This window comes from Balaenoptera physalus (assembly GCF_965194825.1).
Source record: "Balaenoptera physalus genome assembly, chromosome: 12".
Taxonomy (NCBI): domain Eukaryota; kingdom Metazoa; phylum Chordata; class Mammalia; order Artiodactyla; family Balaenopteridae; genus Balaenoptera; species Balaenoptera physalus.
In genome coordinates, this window is record NC_138897.1 from 20,634,549 (window position 1) to 20,652,318 (window position 17,770).

Below are 17,770 nucleotides of genomic sequence, written 5' to 3' on the forward strand. Positions count from 1 at the left end.
CTGGCGCCTGCGCGGTCTGCGCCGACCCGCGGGCTGCTCCGAAGGACGCGCCGGCTGGGAATCCTCCAGACCAGCGTGCGGGGGTTCCCTGCCGCCCAGCCGTGAATGAGAGATTGTCGTACCAAACAGCTCATTTTTTTCTTAAGGTCTTCGGGGTGAATCCCACACCACAAATTTTAACTGTTTATCTTTACTTGGAAGCCAGCCTGTTCTCCTGATCAACTGTTAGCAGAATTGCTAACCCTTAGACGCTGAATGATTTATGCTGATGGAGTTGGGGGAAAGGATGGAAATTATGGTGACAGCAAGGCGACCATGTAAACTAATATGATTAGCAAGTATGTTAAAGTTTGCATTTTGTTTGTTTGGTGTTTGATTCAAAGATACTGTGACAGATTGGACCCCTGAATTTTTAATCATTTAAACTGAATAGGATTTTGATACATGAGCTTTGGAGTCGGGTAAAGTTCTCAATCCAGACCCTCCAACTTGCTAACTGTGACTTTGGGCAGGTTAAATAACTGCTCTGGGCCTGTTTCTCCACTGTTTAAAAAAAAAAAAGGTCTTGAGTGTATTGGGATTAAATGAACGAATGAAAACTAACGTACGCTTTAATATTCCAATGAATATAAAACACCTGGGACATGGAAGGTTAGAAGGTGCTCAATAAATGTTCATTCTCTTTGCTTTCTGTTGAGATGCCTTTTGTGCCTCTGTGTGTGTGTGTTTCTTCCAACAGAGAAAATTTGGAAATTACTGTGCGTGTGTGTGTGAATGAATATATATATATATTCACACAATTATTTTGATTTTTTTACAGGATTCTTTCATAAATAGGTTGTGAAAACTTTGAGAAACCCATTAAAGGACATGCTGATGCATCCATAAAGATGGAATGAGAGGCAGAGCTGGGGCTCGGTGGTTTGGAGACCAGGTCTTCCTCTTTGGGTATTTTACACTTAGACATCTGGACCAGTTCCTTCAAAGTCTCCATTATGGGATCTAAGACACCAATTTAAAGCTATCCTGCCTTCTTTGCGATTGCTATTTGATAAGTCTAGATAAAGTACTTTTGAATTAAGTGCCTCTTTGGCTATCATCAAGGGTCCAATTACTTGTAGACAGCTAAGGTATTTTGTTTCAATTCCTCCATGTTGAGAATGATACAAACCAGGGAAGTACTATGGCAGATTAAAACAGTTCCTTTATAAGAGCCCTAGGGTCACTAACATTCAACAGCCTGACTAAAAGTGAACCAGCATTGAAAAACAACACACATAATAAAGCCCTCTTTAGTTGAATTTATTTCCCTGTCAATTGTCAAACTGAAGAGTGACTTTAAATTTAGTAGAAGAATAGACAAATGGAACCTTGCAACCATAGGGGAGCGAGCCAGGCTGGCTTTGTGAGTGTACAACCTATGAAATAACAGAGTTCCGCACTTAGAAGGGCCCCTCACTTGATTTAATGTTCTCCTGTTGCTGTCTTGAATTTCTTAATAATTTTTGAACAAGGGAGCCCTCATTTCCATGTTGCACTGGACCTCACAAATTATTAGCCAGTGCTGGGAACAGAGGAGGGAAGTGGCATAGAAAAGAACACTTACAAAACACCTGTATGTCAGGCACAGCCCTAAGAGCTTAAAACAGATTATGTCATTCAATATGCCTTAGACGGTAGGTATCATCATTCTTATTTTACCAAAGATGAAACAGGCCAGCAGAGACTAAGACGCTTACTCAAGATTATGAATCTAGTAATGGTAAATCTACTTTCCAGAGTTTTCCATAGAGAAGAATTCATTAAGAATGTTTCTTCCACAAGAAAAGGGAACCCTCCTACACTGTTGGTGGGAATGTAAATTGATACAGCCACTACGGAGAACAATATGGAGGTTCCTTAAAAAACTAAAAATGGAACTACCATATGACCCAGCAATCCCACTACTGGGCATATACCCTGAGAAAATCATAACTCAAAAAGTCATGTACCACAATATTCATTGCAGCACTATTTACAATAGCCAGGACATGGAAACAACCTAAGTGTCCATCGACAGATGAATGGATAAAGAAGATGTGGCACATATATACAATGGAATATTACTCAGCCATAAAAAGAAATGAAATTGAGTTACTTGTAGTCAGGTGGATGGACCTAGAGTCTGTCATACAGAGTGAAGTAAGTCAGAAAGAGAAAAACAAATACCGTATGCTAACACATATATATGGAATCTAAAAAAAAAAAGGTTCTGAAGAACCTAGGGGCAGGACAGGAATAAAGACAGAGACATAGAGAATGGACTTAAGGACACGGGGAGGGGGAAGGGTAAGCTGGGACGAAGTGAGAGAGTAGCATTGACATATATACACTACCAAATGTAAAATAGCTAGTGGGAAGCAGCCACATAGCACAGGGAGATGAGCTCAGTGCTTTGTGACCACCTAGAGGGGTGGAATAGGGAGGGTGGGAGGGAGACGCAAGAGGGAGGGGATGTGGGGATATAAGTATACGTATAGCTGATTCACTCTGTTACACAGCAATTAAAAGCAATTATACTCCAATAAAGATGTTAAAAAAAAAGAAAAAAAGAATGTTTCTTCCATGGAGGAAACCACTCCCTCTGCCCATTTTCCTTGGTGCTTCCTTGGCCCGTTTGTATTATCTCTCTTCCAACCCTACCCAACTTGCCATCTTCAGGTAGACATTGTAGTTTGCATTTTCTAGAATTTCATATAAAGGGAATCCTACAGTTACTCTTGTATGGCTGTTTCCACTACGTGCGTAAATATATTTTTAGTGTTATTCATGTATGTGCAAAAGCGTGGCATCCAGTAAGAATAAGCAAGGCCCTGCTATGTATTAGAGCTGCGTTGTTTATAAGCAAAGGGGCTTTTTATGTACTGACAATCACTGAGAAAGAGTTGTTTAAAGTGAGAAGTGAAGTTGCAACTAAGTAAATTGAAATTCAGTTTCATATCAATTCATTATCAGTAAAAGAATTTTGAATCATCTGCCTCATTAAAAAAAAAAAACACGACAACTTGGATATATTAGGAGGCATAAAAATAAAATTTATTTGAGCTAATATGTGTTGCTTTGTAGTGGGATGAATTAGGGAAAGTGTTTTTTTTTAATCTATAAATCCCATCCCCCAGTTTTAATTAATTGGCTCTAAATCTAGGATAATTTCAGGAAATAAATATTTTGAGCCTGCATCATAATTGCGTATTTAAGTGCCAAATGAGAAGAACAATTGCAAGGCAGAATAAACACTTAATTAAAGGAAATTATGGTTGAAACAATCTTCATGGGGGAGCATGGTTTTGCAGTGTAGGTAATGGATAAAGACACTGGGGGCATTCATGAGCTTCAGAAGTCAAGACGTTATGAACTTACATACCTGAAAAGTGACAAACAGGACTTCCCTGGTGGCGCAGTGGTTAAGAATCCACCTGCCAATGCAGGGGACACAGGTTCGAGCCCTGGTCTGGGAAGATTCCCACATGCCGTGGAGCAACTAAGCCCGTGCGCCACAACTACTGAGCCTGCGCTCTAGAGCCCACAAGCCACAACTACTGAGCGTGTGTGCCACAACTACTGAAGCCCATGTGCCTAGAGCCTGTGCTCCCCAACAAGAGGAGCCACCGTGATGAGAAGGCCACGCACTGCAACTAAGAGTAGCCCCTGCTCACCACAACTAGAGAAAGCCCGCCCGCAGCAACGAAGACCCAACACAACCAAAAATAAATAAATTAAAAAAAAAAAATGTGACAAGCATGACCGGCCATGTCAGGGAAGGCTGGGAAAGTTACCAGCATCTGCTTATCTCCTCCTAGACAAATTGGCCACATATTATTCAGCAGAAGAACTCTAGATGGTGTTCTTCAAGGGCTTTGAGATGAAGAGTGTGAGGGCGTTTATGGGTATCTGTATTTTATGTTGGTGGTGGCTAGGTAAATAGAGGTTGGCCATGGGATCAAAGGAACAATTTGTATTGGTGAGAACAGAGGCCCTGTTGTAGTCTTTCTGTAGTCTTTGATCTAGTACAGTGGTTCTCAGTTGCGGACAATGATTTTGTCCCCTAGAAGATATTTGGAAATATTTTGGAGACACTCTTGGTGTTCACATCTGGGGAGTTGCAGCTCTGATTACTGGCATCTATCGGGTAGAGGCCAGGGATATTGTTGAACATGCTACAATACACAGGACAGCCCTTTACAATAAAGAATTATCATTCTAAAGTGTCAGTTGGGCCAAGCTTGAGGAACTCTGGCCTCGTAGTGTTTATATCATCCTGCTCCCAACTCCCTCCTCCGCTTATGGTCCCCAGCTGTAAACTAATAATGTAGAATTGGTCTTTGGTTATGTGCGTTTAATTATAAATAGGACAGTTTTAGAGAAGGGAAGATATAAGAGAGGGAGACAAGTATTATTCAGTTGCTTTTCACCATGGGGATTTACATTCTGAGGCGAAAAAGCAAATGAATGCATTGGCTGGAAAAGAGATTTCAGAAAAATAGTCACACTTTTTATGAAGCTTGTGAGTTGTCCCCAGGGTGAAAGGCTAATGAGTCAGAAATAATTTACACGGCTTAGAAGCTGAAACCAGAAAGCACGGAAAGGCTTCAGGTGGTTGAAAGCAAACTAGAATTATTTTACGCAGTTGTACAATGTGCATGTCGTGCAGTATTTACTAAATAACGCTCATCCAAGGATCTCACACCCTTTGCATAAAATTTTCAATTGTCATGAAAAAACCCTCTTCTCTCTCTCTCTTTTTTTTTTTTTACACATTGCACACCAAAGCTGCAGTTTCAAGCTTTCTCAGTGTAACCTAAAAATATTTGCTGCATACCATGTGATTGTGGCTAAGAGAAGGTGTAAGAGGCTGGAGTTTTTCTAACAGTCAGCTTCTCTTTGCTTTGACCTTTCTTTGTGGTTCTATAGAATTCGATGAAAGGCCTGCATAGTCATTTTAGTAATGACCTTTAAAAAGTTGCTTGTCAGGGTGCGCTCAGTAGATATTGCCTTGTCATTTTGGATAGAGAGAGGTAGGGACCAATGGGATCACGATAAAAGTCATTTGGTCCCAGTTTGTAAATAAAGTCTGCAAACTTCCGTCATTGAGAAAAAGAGAACTACTTGATGCCATATAGAAAGTGCAAGCAGACTGACATTGATCAGATACACTGTGTTACATTTATAGACACCTAACTTTAATGGACCAATTTTTTAAATTGCAAAAGTGATTTGTGATTATTATGGAGAATTTGGAAAATATAGAAAGGAGGTAAAAAGAAAATGGTAGTCATCCATAATAATCCATAATCTGGTGCTCAGAGATAACCAAGCATTAATAGTCTTTTCATAAAGCACAACTTAAAAAGAAAGCTTTCGTTTTATTTCACAAATAAACTTCTGTTTCTCTTTCTTTACTAAACCACAAAAACCATTGCCTAAATAAATGACATAGGAAAATCTTTGTACACTTATTTGTTTTTGATGTTACTTGAAGGAAATGAATAAATATGTTTTCAACATCATTTTGGAAATATTAATAATTTCAACTTAATTAATAATATTCTCCATTTTCCTGGTTTGAGTATAATCCATACTCTTTATAAAGGAAAATTATATTTATAGGACTTATTTCTTAAAGTTGATTCAAAGACTTCATTAAAGTACCTATTAATCCTAAAAGTACTGCTTGTGTCTCTGGTTTAAAAAAATTTTTTTCCCCTTTCCCCTCCAAGAGTGTCTGCATCAGGGATGTGACTTGGTGAGAAGAGGGAAGAGGAAAAACTGAGTTTCTAAACGACCGCCTCTCCTGGGTTAGTGAAATGGCTGCAGAGCAGACACAGGATGATGTTGAACCTTCAGTCTCATTTGTGAAAACTTGTGCAATTTTTTTTTTTTCTGTGCTACACTACATACAAATCACCAAATTACAAATTAACCCTTTGTGATCCTTGGTGTAATGAGCAGTTTCTTTGGGGCTTTTTCTTTCTTTCCGGGAAGTGGGAGGGAAAGGAGCAAGGTATTACCTTGCTCTTCATTTGTATTTTGGTCCCAAAATGTAAACACAATTTTCTATGTTACTTTTTTGTGGTAACTACCAAGATGAATATTTTAATTAGATAAGTTATATGGAAAGGAAGGAAAATTCCACATCTAAATTAAAAAAAAATTTTTTTCTCATCCATTTTTTAAGATATTCTAGTAAGACAGAAAGGTATAAGGCATAATGTAAAAATCCCTCATAATCTCCACTGCACCGTGACGTGACCACTGTCAGCAGAGTTAACCACTGTTAACATATGTTGATACACTTCATCAGACTTTTTCTTATAATATTTAATATAGAGTAGACATAGTGATAACCACTTCTAATTCACATCAGTGGGATTGTATTATGCAGACTCTTCTGTACCATGCTTTTTCACTTAGTATCTCTTGAACATCATTTCTTTTCCATGCACAAAAATCTACTGTGTTCTTTTTTAACGGATGTTCTGTTTTACCAATTCCATACTTATGGACACTTCCTTCTGATTTTTTGCTGCAGTGAACATCCTTGTACGTATATCTTTGTGCTCTCCCTCAGGAATTTGATCCCACCCATCCCTAGGACAAATCTAACCTCCTAAAATTCTGTAAGAATGTTATCTTTATCTTTTTAAAATTAATAAAAACCACTTGAGAGAGCACCATGATACAGGGGACCTGTCAGTTCTACCTCCAAACATTCTCTGGAACCCCTTCAATTCTCTGCATCCAGGCTGACACAGAGCAGGCCACACACAGACATCTCCAGCTCAGCCTACAGCGCTGGCCTCAGAGCGTCTGGTCTTTACCGTCTGTGGGCCCTAGAATAATCTTTAAATAATGTAATATGTAATTTAAGTTTCCTGCTGAGAATCTTTGAAAGGCTTCCCACAACCTTTAGAGCAAAATTCAAACCCCTTCCTCACATGGTTCTCAAGACGGCACTGGGGCAGGCTTCATAGCAGTTTATCATTCTTCCTTCCTGCCCCTGCTTCTTCACATAGCAGTTTATGTTTTTCTCTTGTACTTGGGCCACCCCAGCCTCCCTTCTGTTCTGGGGGCATATGTTAGTCTGAAGTCAGCAAGCTGGAGACCCAGGAGAACTGATGATATGGTTCCAGTCTAAGCCCCAGGGCCCAAGAACCGGGAGAGCCAAGGGTGTAAATTCCAGTTCAAGTCCTCGTCTGAAAACAAGAGAAGACCAATGTCCCAGCTCTAACACAGTCAGACAGAGAGAGCAAATTCTCTCTTATTCAGCCTTTTGCTTCTGTTCAGGCCTTCAACAGATTGGATAAGGCTCATCCACATCTGCTTTACTCAGTCTACCCATTGGAATGTAAATCTCATGCAGACACATCCTCAAAGGCAGACTCAGAATAGTATTTAACCAAATACCCAGGCACCCTGTGGCCCAATCAAGTTGACACGTGACATGAAACGTCATAGGACAATTTCCTGCCTCCAGGCCATCCTATCATTTGAAAGGTTTTGTAGAATTGGCTTGTTCTCTTTCTCCAGTTCTCAATTCAAATGTCAACACCTCTGACTTTTCCAAACGGCACTCTCTCAGGTGACCTACCTCAGAATTACCACATTCTCTTGCGACATACTGAGTATCATTTATAACACTTATCCCGATGTGTAATTTTTTCATTTGCTGTTTACTTGTTTTTAACCTCTCTCTCCTACTAGGATATATTAGGTTAGGGGCCTAGCATGCCTTGTACTTTATTGGTATCTACCCAAAACATGTGTGCAATAAATGAATAGCATTATTTCAACATCAGTTGGATAATTTAGTAACATTAGATTTTAGAAGTCCTGTGTAGACAAATCTTCCTTGTAGAAGAATTCCAAATAATATATGGAGATAAGCCCCCCTCCAGGAGGTGGAGCTTATTCTTCTCCCTCTTGCAGGTGGGCAAGACAGTGACTTGCTTCCAAAGAATAGAAGATGGAAAGGGAGGGATAGTAAACTTACAGTGGAGACACCTGGCAGTCACTACTTAACCAAACTATCATGTGGATATCATACATCCCTGATAGGATGCATTCAGAAAGGCACGGCATCACTTCTGTGGAATTCTTGCCAAAAAATGTGTAACCTCAATGTAATCATAAGGAAACCTCAGACAAACCCAAACTGAGGGGTGTTTTACAGAACAGTTAACCAGTTTCTATCAGAAGTGTCAAGATCACTAAAGACAAGATAAAAGGAAGTGTCACCGGTTGGCAAAGACTAAGAAAACGTGACAACTAAATGCAATGTGGCCCCCTGGATTGGATTCCAGAACAGAAAGAGGATATTAATGAGAAAACTGGGGAAATCTAAATAAAATCTCAAGTTTAAGAAATGTGTCTATGCTGGTTTCTTAGTTTTAACCAAAGTACCATGGTAGTGTTAGATGTTAACAACAGCAGAAACTGGCGAGGGTTATGTAATAAGAACTCTCTTGATTATCTTTGCAATGTTTCTGTAAACAAAAATGTATTCTAGGGCTTCCCTGGTGGCGCAGTGGTTGAGAATCTGCCTGCCAATGCAGGGGACACGGGTTCGAGCCCTGGTCTGGGAAGATCCGACATGCCGCGGAGCAGCTGGGCCCGTGAGCCACAACTACTGAGCCTGCGTGTCTGGAGCCTGTGCTCCACAACAAGAGAGGCCGCGATAATGAGAGGCCCGCGCACCGCGATGAAGAGTGGCCCCCACTTGCTGCAACTAGAGAAAGCCCTCGCACAGAAATGAAGACCCAACACAGCCATAAATAAATAAATAAATAAAATGTTATATAAACAAATAATTTTTAAAAAATGTATTCTAAAATAAAAAGTTTACTTAAAAAAATAGGTAATCACAAACCAGACTCTAAACAAACCACAATATTTTTTCAAATCTTAGACATAAAAGAACAAAAAACTGAAAACAGAAAGTCCTCCAGACTCATCACACACATACACACACACACACATACACAAACTCTGTGAGGTGATAGATGTGTTAATTAACTTGGTTGTGGTAATCATTTTACAATGTGTGTGTTTATTAAATTATCACGTTTTACAACCTAAATATATACAGCTTTTATTTGCAATTATACCTCACTAAGGTTGAGGAAAAAAATCTTATATGTTGCTACTGATATTCAAAAGTGCAATGAAAAATCTATCTTTTTATTAGTTAATATATATATAGATCGATGACTACTATCCTTTGAATTCTGTTTACAAAATTTTTAAACCTCTGAGGTCTCAACCATTATTTTCCATTTCTGTTACCATACTTTAGATTCCCTAAAAGATGCTCTCATGCCCATTTAATGTTTATAATTGAAGGATATTTTTGCATATACTGGCACCAAACAGATAATTACTGCTGTTAAAATGATCACTGCTAAGTAAGTTTCTGCATGAGATGATTCTTACTTATCTATACATTTTATCTCATTTTTCTTTTAAATAAAGCCAGAAAGATTATTTTTTTAATAAATTTATTTATTTTATTTTTATTTAATTTTGGCTGCGTTGGGTCTTCGTTGCTGCGCGTGGTCTTTCTCTAGCTGCAGCCAGCAGGGGCTACTCTTCCTTGCGGTGCACGGGCTTTTCATTGCAGTGGCTTCTCTTGTTGCAGAGCACGGGCTCTAGGCGCACTCACGGGCTCCGTAGTTGTGGCTCGCGGGCTTAGTTGCTCCGCGGCATGTGGGATCTTCCCAGAACAGGGATCGAACCCATGTCCCCTGCATTGGCAGGTGGATTCTTTTCTTTTTTTTTTTTCTTTTCCAGCATTTATTGAAACTTCAAATGGTTAAAATTGTCAGATAAGTGACTCCACAATGATTAAGCAGCTGCGTGTGTGCTTCTTTCTTAACATGTATATTTCTCCATTTAAATGAGCACTTGGCATAAGTGCTTCTTAGGCTATGGCAGGTGGATTCTTAACCACTGTGCCACCAGGGAAGCCCCAGAAAGATTATTGAGAAATCAAGGGTAATGAGCACCTGAAGTCAAGATTGCTGAATCTCCAATCCATCTGAGGGGTTAGAAATGGAGACCCATCAACAGATTCTTCCACCAGTGCCTGAAATGGCTCCGACTCTAAAATAGTCACTATCCAAAAGCAAGAACAGTTTGTTACTTTTGTTGTCACTCAGGTAGTTATATTCATTCCAGTAAATGGCACCTGGTACATTCACTTGTGTAATAACAAACTGATAAATAATCCCCTGTAGAAAATATCCTGGTTTGGGATTTACACGAGATTTTTTAGCTAAGAAATCAATACCTACTTCAGACATTCTTAAAAATGACTTGATTTACTTTTCTTTATCTTCCTGGAGTCAGATGAAAGTCATGAAAGATAAGAAAAATGAGGAATCGTCACAGTTTGGAGGAGACTAAGAAAATGGAACAAATAAATGAAAGGTAGGAGCCTGGATCAGATTCTGGGACAGAAAAGTGACATTGGAGAAAATGTGGCAAAGTTCGAATAAGCTTTGTAGTTTGGTTAAGAGTTTTATACACGTTTATCTCCTGATTTTTTTTTTCCCGCACAAAGTGTAAAGGGTTTTTTTTTTTAAATTATGTGTAACATAGACAAAATTAAGTCAATAAGTTTTTAAGGAATTTCACATGTTCTGATTCTTTCCACTGCCAGTCACCTTAGTTCCTCCAAGCTCATAATCTGCAAGATAAAATAGCCCTTTCAAAGAAGAAGCTGTCATGTGAGTCAGCCCACAATTCTTTTAGTTGGGCTTCTTTGATCTCCAGTGGAATATGGACACACTTCAAAATTACCCACCTGTAATCTTTGGGATCCAATTTCCTCGAGCAATTTACTTTAGGACCCTAGAAGTTAAATATAGCAAGTACATTGCTATTTACTCCTTCATCTTTTCTAGTACTGAAAAGCCTTGTTATATCCAATTTTTACTCATGAGCCTAGCCAAAAAAAAAAAAATGTTGCAGTTCTCATTGTCACCACTGCAATAAAATTACAGTGATGGAAGCAAAACCTGTGTTCTCAATGTAGCCACATTAACAATTTATGGACACCATGAACAACAGTGTCCATTTTCAGTAGTATGAGGCTTTTATCTCCTGCTTTTGATAATTAGACTACGGTGATGAAAGTTGTTAACACAGAGAAACTGGGTGAAGGATAGACAATAACTTTCTGAACTATTTTTGTAACTTCTGTGTCTAAAATTATTTCAAAATAAGAGATTTTTAAACATTGCATTGGAAAGCTCCTCAGGAAGTTGTTACTTCAAAGAGAGACACAGTATTTCTCAATAGTTCCAATACAGCCAGTTTTCCCTCCAGCTTTGAAACAGAGAGCATTCTTTCTTCAGTTAGCAGCAGATAAAGTGCAGTTGCTGGCCTGCACTTTAGGAATATTTTGTACAGAAATGTATATGTCAAGTTCCTAGAGTTATACTTTGGACAGTGAAGTGTTCACGCTTTGAGAGGCATGAACCAATGGAAGCAAGACCAATGGAGAGAGTCACATTTCTCATCTTATATTTACACCAGAATATTTATGCTCATTGAGCAGAATATTGGGTTGAATTGCCTAGACAATTATAAATTGGGGGATTTTTCCCCCCTTTCCATGTTTTCTCTTTCATGTCAAGTGCATGTAGTTGAATTTGAATAAGTAAAATGTAGATATCATGTGACTTCACTGTAATCCAATGGAGGAAGTACATACGCAAGAACTTTGCTAAACCGGTGATGATGGAATTCATTCTCTGAGATTACTATAAAAGTGATAATCAGTAAAAAGAAGTCCTTTCAGCAGTTCAGCAATGATGCCCTGTTTTATTATTACCATTCGTTAATCACCTACCACATGCTTGCCCATTCATCTACCGCTAGTCTAATACATAACTCAGCAAGGAAATGTCCCTATTTTACAGATGAGGAAATGGAGGCTCAGAAAAGCTACTTAACTGGCCCAATCTAGGTTTGAAGTTCAAGTTGAGCATCTCCAAATGACTAATATTTATATGGGTTGAACGTCCCTGCAGCAAATTCCACCCTTAGTGAATTGTGTCATAGTGAGATTTCAGTATACAAGTCTTTTGACATATTTGAAATATCCTGTTAATTTTAAAAGGAAATGTGATATTTCATTTGAAAATTGGTCATATATAATTAGATTTTCTTAAAAATATAGAAATATATAAGAAAATTCAAGGTCTTCCAGTTATTAAGTTATTAGGTTCCATTAATAACAGAATGTATCAAGCTAATAAATTATATTTGTTAAGTACATTAACTTAACTATACCAAGATCCTAAAGTTCCTTTTAAGCACATACAGTATTGCAGTACATTAAGCGTGTTTTTTAAAAGCCAGAAAAAATATCAGTGATCTAAAAGAAGTAACTCAATGTTTACTTTAAAAAGTCTACTTTGGCCCTTCATTTCCTGTTCAGAACTATAGTGAAAAATTTATGGGTAATCTCCTTGGTGCAAAGTAAACTTTTCAAAGCAGAGGTAAATAACCAACCTTACTTTAATCGCATTGAGAGTTTCTACTAAAAAAGTTAATTATGGGGGCTTCCCTGGTGGCGCAGTGGTTGAGAGTCTGCCTGCCAATGCAGGGGACACGGGTTCGAGCCCTGGTCTGGGAGGATCCCACATGCCGCGGAGCGACTGGGCCCGTGAGCCACAACTGCTGAGCCTGAGCGTCTGGAGCCTGTGCTCCGCAACAAGAGAGGCCGCGACAGTGAGAGGCCCGCGCACCGCGATGAGGAGTGGCTCCCGCTCGCCGCAACTGGAGAAAGCCCTCACACAGAAACGAAGACCCAACACAGCCAAAAATAAACATAATAAATAAATAATAAATTAAAAAAAAAAGTTAATTATGTAGTTTGGACATGGGAAAAATTATTCTGATGAGCTTCTCTTCTAGAATACCTATTGTAACTGGATTGGTAGCGAAGATCATTTACCTGATAAAGAGGGAAAGAAAACTTTGTGGCTGTTGTTGTTTTCACCTTACAATTAAGAGTGGCATAATTAGATACTATACTTTAGCACCCTGTTATAAGATACAGGTTTAAACCTATCCCTTACGTCACGAAACTGACAAGTTTCATTCCGGTGCCCCAGCAGCCCTTCTCAGTGAAGTTGAAATGCATTAAAGGTTCCGAGCAGATAATGTTCTGCTCAAACTCTCGAATAAAGCTAGAACACCAAAGTTCCTCACTTCAGTTCCAAAACTACAGTATCACCCAGGTAATCATTGTTTCCTAAACTTTCCTGATCACAAGAATCAGCTAGGTACCTGTTTAAAATACCGTTTCCTAGGCACGCCATCTAGCAACTTCAATTTAATAGATTGGGGTGGGGCCTGAGGATCGGAAATTTAGACAAATGTTACAGGTGACCAGGCATACTTGAGACACAAACTTTTAAAAATAAAATAAAGCATTTGTTGCTCTTACTGGATGCTATTAGAGTACTGGAAGAACAGGAACTTTGCTATACGTCAAATTACAGTTTTTCTCACTTATGAATTTTTTAATCTCTCCTTCAACGTCTGCTTTTTAAAAAATAATAATAGCTATCTCTCAAATTTATTGTATTAAATATGAAGGATCTAGGCTTTTGCTACACAAACTGTGGTCTGGGGACCAGAAGCTAGTAGTCACCGAGAATTTGTTAAAAATGCAGAATCTCAGGCCCTGCCCCAGACCTGCTGAATCTGAATATGTTTGTTAAGAAGATGCCCTGGGTGATTCATACACACATTAAAGTTGGCCAAGCGCTGACCTCGTCACCTAGTAAGGGTTCAGGAAATGCTAGATTCTTTCCTTCTCATTATATTCGTTGTACCAATAATTCAACTCAGCTGGGGTTCAGTGATTGTCACCACCATTGCTTACTGTTGGTTTAAGCCCATCAGGTACACTTTCAGCTCTTACACAGTGGAAAGGCATTCAAAAATAAACAAGTGCATGGGCTGGACATCGGGCTACTGCAAAAGGTAACTGAGGATTTCAGTTTCAGGCCTCTACTCTCACACACTGCTGCACACGAAGCCTACAGCACATTTTCCAGTCTTTTCTAGGGATTATTTCAGAGCTTCTTACGTCTGCTTCACTGATAGTTTCTTACACAGCTTTCACCACTATTTAGCAATTTTTGGTAGCAGGAGAAGTCAACTGGTCATTGTTTGAATAAAAATTGAGGGAAGGTTTCATAAAAAGGATTGGGGGTTTCCTTTTTTTTCCCCTTTTACTTCCAGAGTTTATCTTTGAACTCTGCAGAGTCAGAAGAGGAGAATTAGGTACAACTTGTCTTACTGTATCAAGGACATTTTCAGTAATTGCCGGCAGTTAAGGTGTAGAGCACGTGTTAGTATATGACAAATGAAAATGAGGACTATATTTTAAACTTTGGGGGTGCAGTCAGGGAACAAGGGAAAAGGCTGGCTGCTGCAATGAATATTCTAGATGAAATGCTTTTATTAAAACAGCAAAAAAAAATTAGTTTAATGGTTAAAAATAAATGAATAGGATAATTCTCAGATTTATAGATATTCTGGCCACACACACAAAAAAGGCTTTTTCAATGCCTCACGTGTCTTAAAAAGTGTGCTCTCCGACAGAACGTATTGATATCTGGTATTTGTAAGTGTTCTGTCACTGATGTGTTCATTATAAAAATATTTTTTTGTACATTCTTGCAGAAAGTAGTAAGGTGGGTTCTCACCTATTATTACTAAATTCTTGGGGAAAGATCTGTATACTGAAAGACTGGAACACCCCATTGGCTATTCCTGGAATACCACCTGGTAGGTCTTTGAATTCACTGCCAATCCTTTGCACTATTGTGGAGGGCAAGCCTGTCTCTTCTTCCCCATTTCAATGAGACAGATTCAGCAGTGGAAATGAGACATGCCTTGAAACTAAGAAAGTAAAGAAGGGAGAACCATCTCTCACTAAACGCACTGGATCATCAAAGAATTCGGTCTTTAAGAAAAGGACCTACATTCACAAAAGAAACCATTCTTCATGCTATGGGTTGAATTCTTTTGCCCCAAATTTCATATGTTGAAGTCCAAACCCCCAGTACCTCAGATGTGGCCTTATTTGGAGAGTAGGTCTTTACAGAAGTGATCAAGTTAAAATGAGGTCACTAGAGTGGACCTTAGTCCAATATGACTGGTGTCCTTATAAGAAGAGGGAATTTGGGCACAGACACTTGTAGAAAAATACTAGGTGAAGAGACATAGGAGAAAACAGGCATCCACAAGTCAAGGAGAAAGGCCTAGAACAGATCCTTCCCTCACAGCAGGAACTAACCCTGCTGACACTTTGATTTTGGGCTTCCAACTTTAAGAACTGTGAGACATTACATTTCTATTGTGTAAGCCACCCAGTTTGTGATGCTTTGTTACAGCAACCCTGGCAAACCAATATACTTCATGAGTCATTGGGAAGAGAAAAGAGCAGTGGATTTGTGTCTATCAGATTAGGGCAACTAAATTGTCTATTATGCGTTTATAGTAATAAAAAAACAAGTCTACCAATCTGATGATTTTTTTTCCAATGCTAACCTTGGCTTTCTTTTAGCTTAATAGTAACAACTGTGTATACATTATAGTTATATTGCCACAGTTCAGGAACGCTTTCATTTTTATTATTCCATTGTCATTATCAAGTACTTTCTCCTTCATTAGCTCAGTTGATCTTCAGGGAAACCTTGAGCAAGACAGGAGTTTAGCATATCCCTCTCAAGAATGGGGCCACGTACCAGGACGTAAACATCGCTAATACCTTCCGTCTATAACCTTTGCCTATCTCCCGTATCCTTATGGAACTGGGTGGAGTTTTATTCCACCCACAGGAATAATTGTGTCAGAGAGCAACAGAAAGCAGAAAGTTTTCTGGTTCGATCTACACCCACACATTTTTTTTCTGAACTATTTGGGAGTAGGGTCCATACATCATTCCCTTTACCCCTTAGTTTTTCAGTGCGCATTTCCTAAATCCTATCACATTTTGGCATATGATTTTGCAGTCACAAACATTTTTTTATTGCAATCTAACCATCAAGTTTACATCCTTTCCTAGTCTTAGTTCATTCCAACATGATACATACTTGTGATTTTCGTGTGCCATTGTTTTTCAAATATTTTTAGTCTATGTGTTCTTCTACTTTACCTAGCTAAGTTGTGAGAATTTCCCAGTTCCTTGCGTTTCCTCATGACTTTGCTCCCCTACCACCTGTACCTTATCTCTACATTTCTGGTAAGGAGTGGCCATACTGAATCATAACGTTGCTCCACATTGCAGCCTCAAACTTACCCACCCAGAGCTCAGCTGTTATCTTTCAATCCCTCGTAATTACCCCATATTCATATCACAGTAAAGCACTGGTCATTTTGTTACTTTTATTTCTGTTACTTACTTTGAGTTTAGTGTGGTTTAAGTAGCTCAAGGGCATATCACCAGGAGAAGAAATTCATGCACACAATTAACGATTCCAAACAAACAGTCATGCTTTCTCTTGCATCTTTTTGTGGCCTACACAGGCATTTGCTGGAGTCGAAAGACCAGAGTTCTTGTTCCAGTTCTGCCATTTATCAGATAGGTAGTCTTTGCCAATCACCTAATTTCCCACAATCTTCGTTTCCACAGTTAAAATGTTACCCAACTTCTCTATCTGTTCTGCAAAGACCAGCCTTATCGAATTTAATGATTCTTTTGAGGATGAAATGACATGTACGTGAAAGGGCTTTATGAGAAATGCCACGGTATTTAAAAACAATATATATTCAAATATTCTGAACTGGAAAGGATCATAGAGACTAAAATGACTGGGTCATTTTACAGATGAGGAAATGAACGATCAGAAAGATTAAATAAGTTGTTCACAGTCATTGAGCTGTTTGGCAGAGCCAGGCTTCTTAATTCCTAAACCAGTGGTTTTTAATCTCAGCAAACTATCTTCCTAGACAGTCTACCTCTCAGGTTGCTCAAGCTTATGCTTTGAGGTTGTAAAGAACACAACCCCAAGTGCTAAAAAATTTTAAAGTGCTAATTGTGCAGAGTATTAAAAAAAATACAAGTTTAGAAAGAGAGGGACAATTTAAAGAAAATGCACAAGGATTATAGGTGACAGAATTTTATTTGACATTATTTGAAATATCTGTTAAGAAATCATTCTTGCTCACTGAGGTTTAGGCTTTGTAAAAGCATCAACAAATAGGATCTATGTAAATCTTGAACAGATTAGCCCTCAGTTCAAGGTCAATAAATGTCCAATATGAGCTGTCAATAATCCTCATTTGTCAACTGATTTTATTACAAGCATGCAAACACAGTATAACAGGTTAACAGCGGCATATTCTGCCTAAAGCTCAATTCAATATTGTTCTAAAAATTGAGACACAATTATTGAAGAGGCTACTAGCATACATTTTAGATAAAATAGGCAACAGATTCATTTGTTTATAGTGCTGAGTGTTGGAAGAATATCCTCCTGGACATTGGGTTGAATCTCTTCTGTGTCCGTTCAAACAGAATCCCACTAATAGAATTTTTACTAAGGTATAAAGGGAGACAAGGTTTGAAGCTCACAAACCTAAGAAGATTTTTGAACTGTTTTGATAGCAAAAGTCTTCACTGTGTACCCTATTTAAATCAAACTTTTTATTCCAGTGAAATATATGAAGAGTTATTCCTAGGTTTCAAGAGAAAAGGCTGCAGTCT

General features: G+C 38.6%; 1 long non-coding RNA gene across 1 annotated transcript; it reads left to right on the plus strand.

The window, feature by feature from the left end:
- Positions 1 to 31: 31 nt before the first annotated feature.
- On the plus strand, positions 32 to 10,630 carry LOC309639449. Its single transcript, XR_014251655.1, has 2 exons — positions 32 to 155; positions 821 to 10,630. It is a non-coding gene; the product is annotated as an uncharacterized lncRNA (long non-coding RNA).
- The last annotated feature ends 7,140 nt before the right edge of the window (positions 10,631 to 17,770 follow it).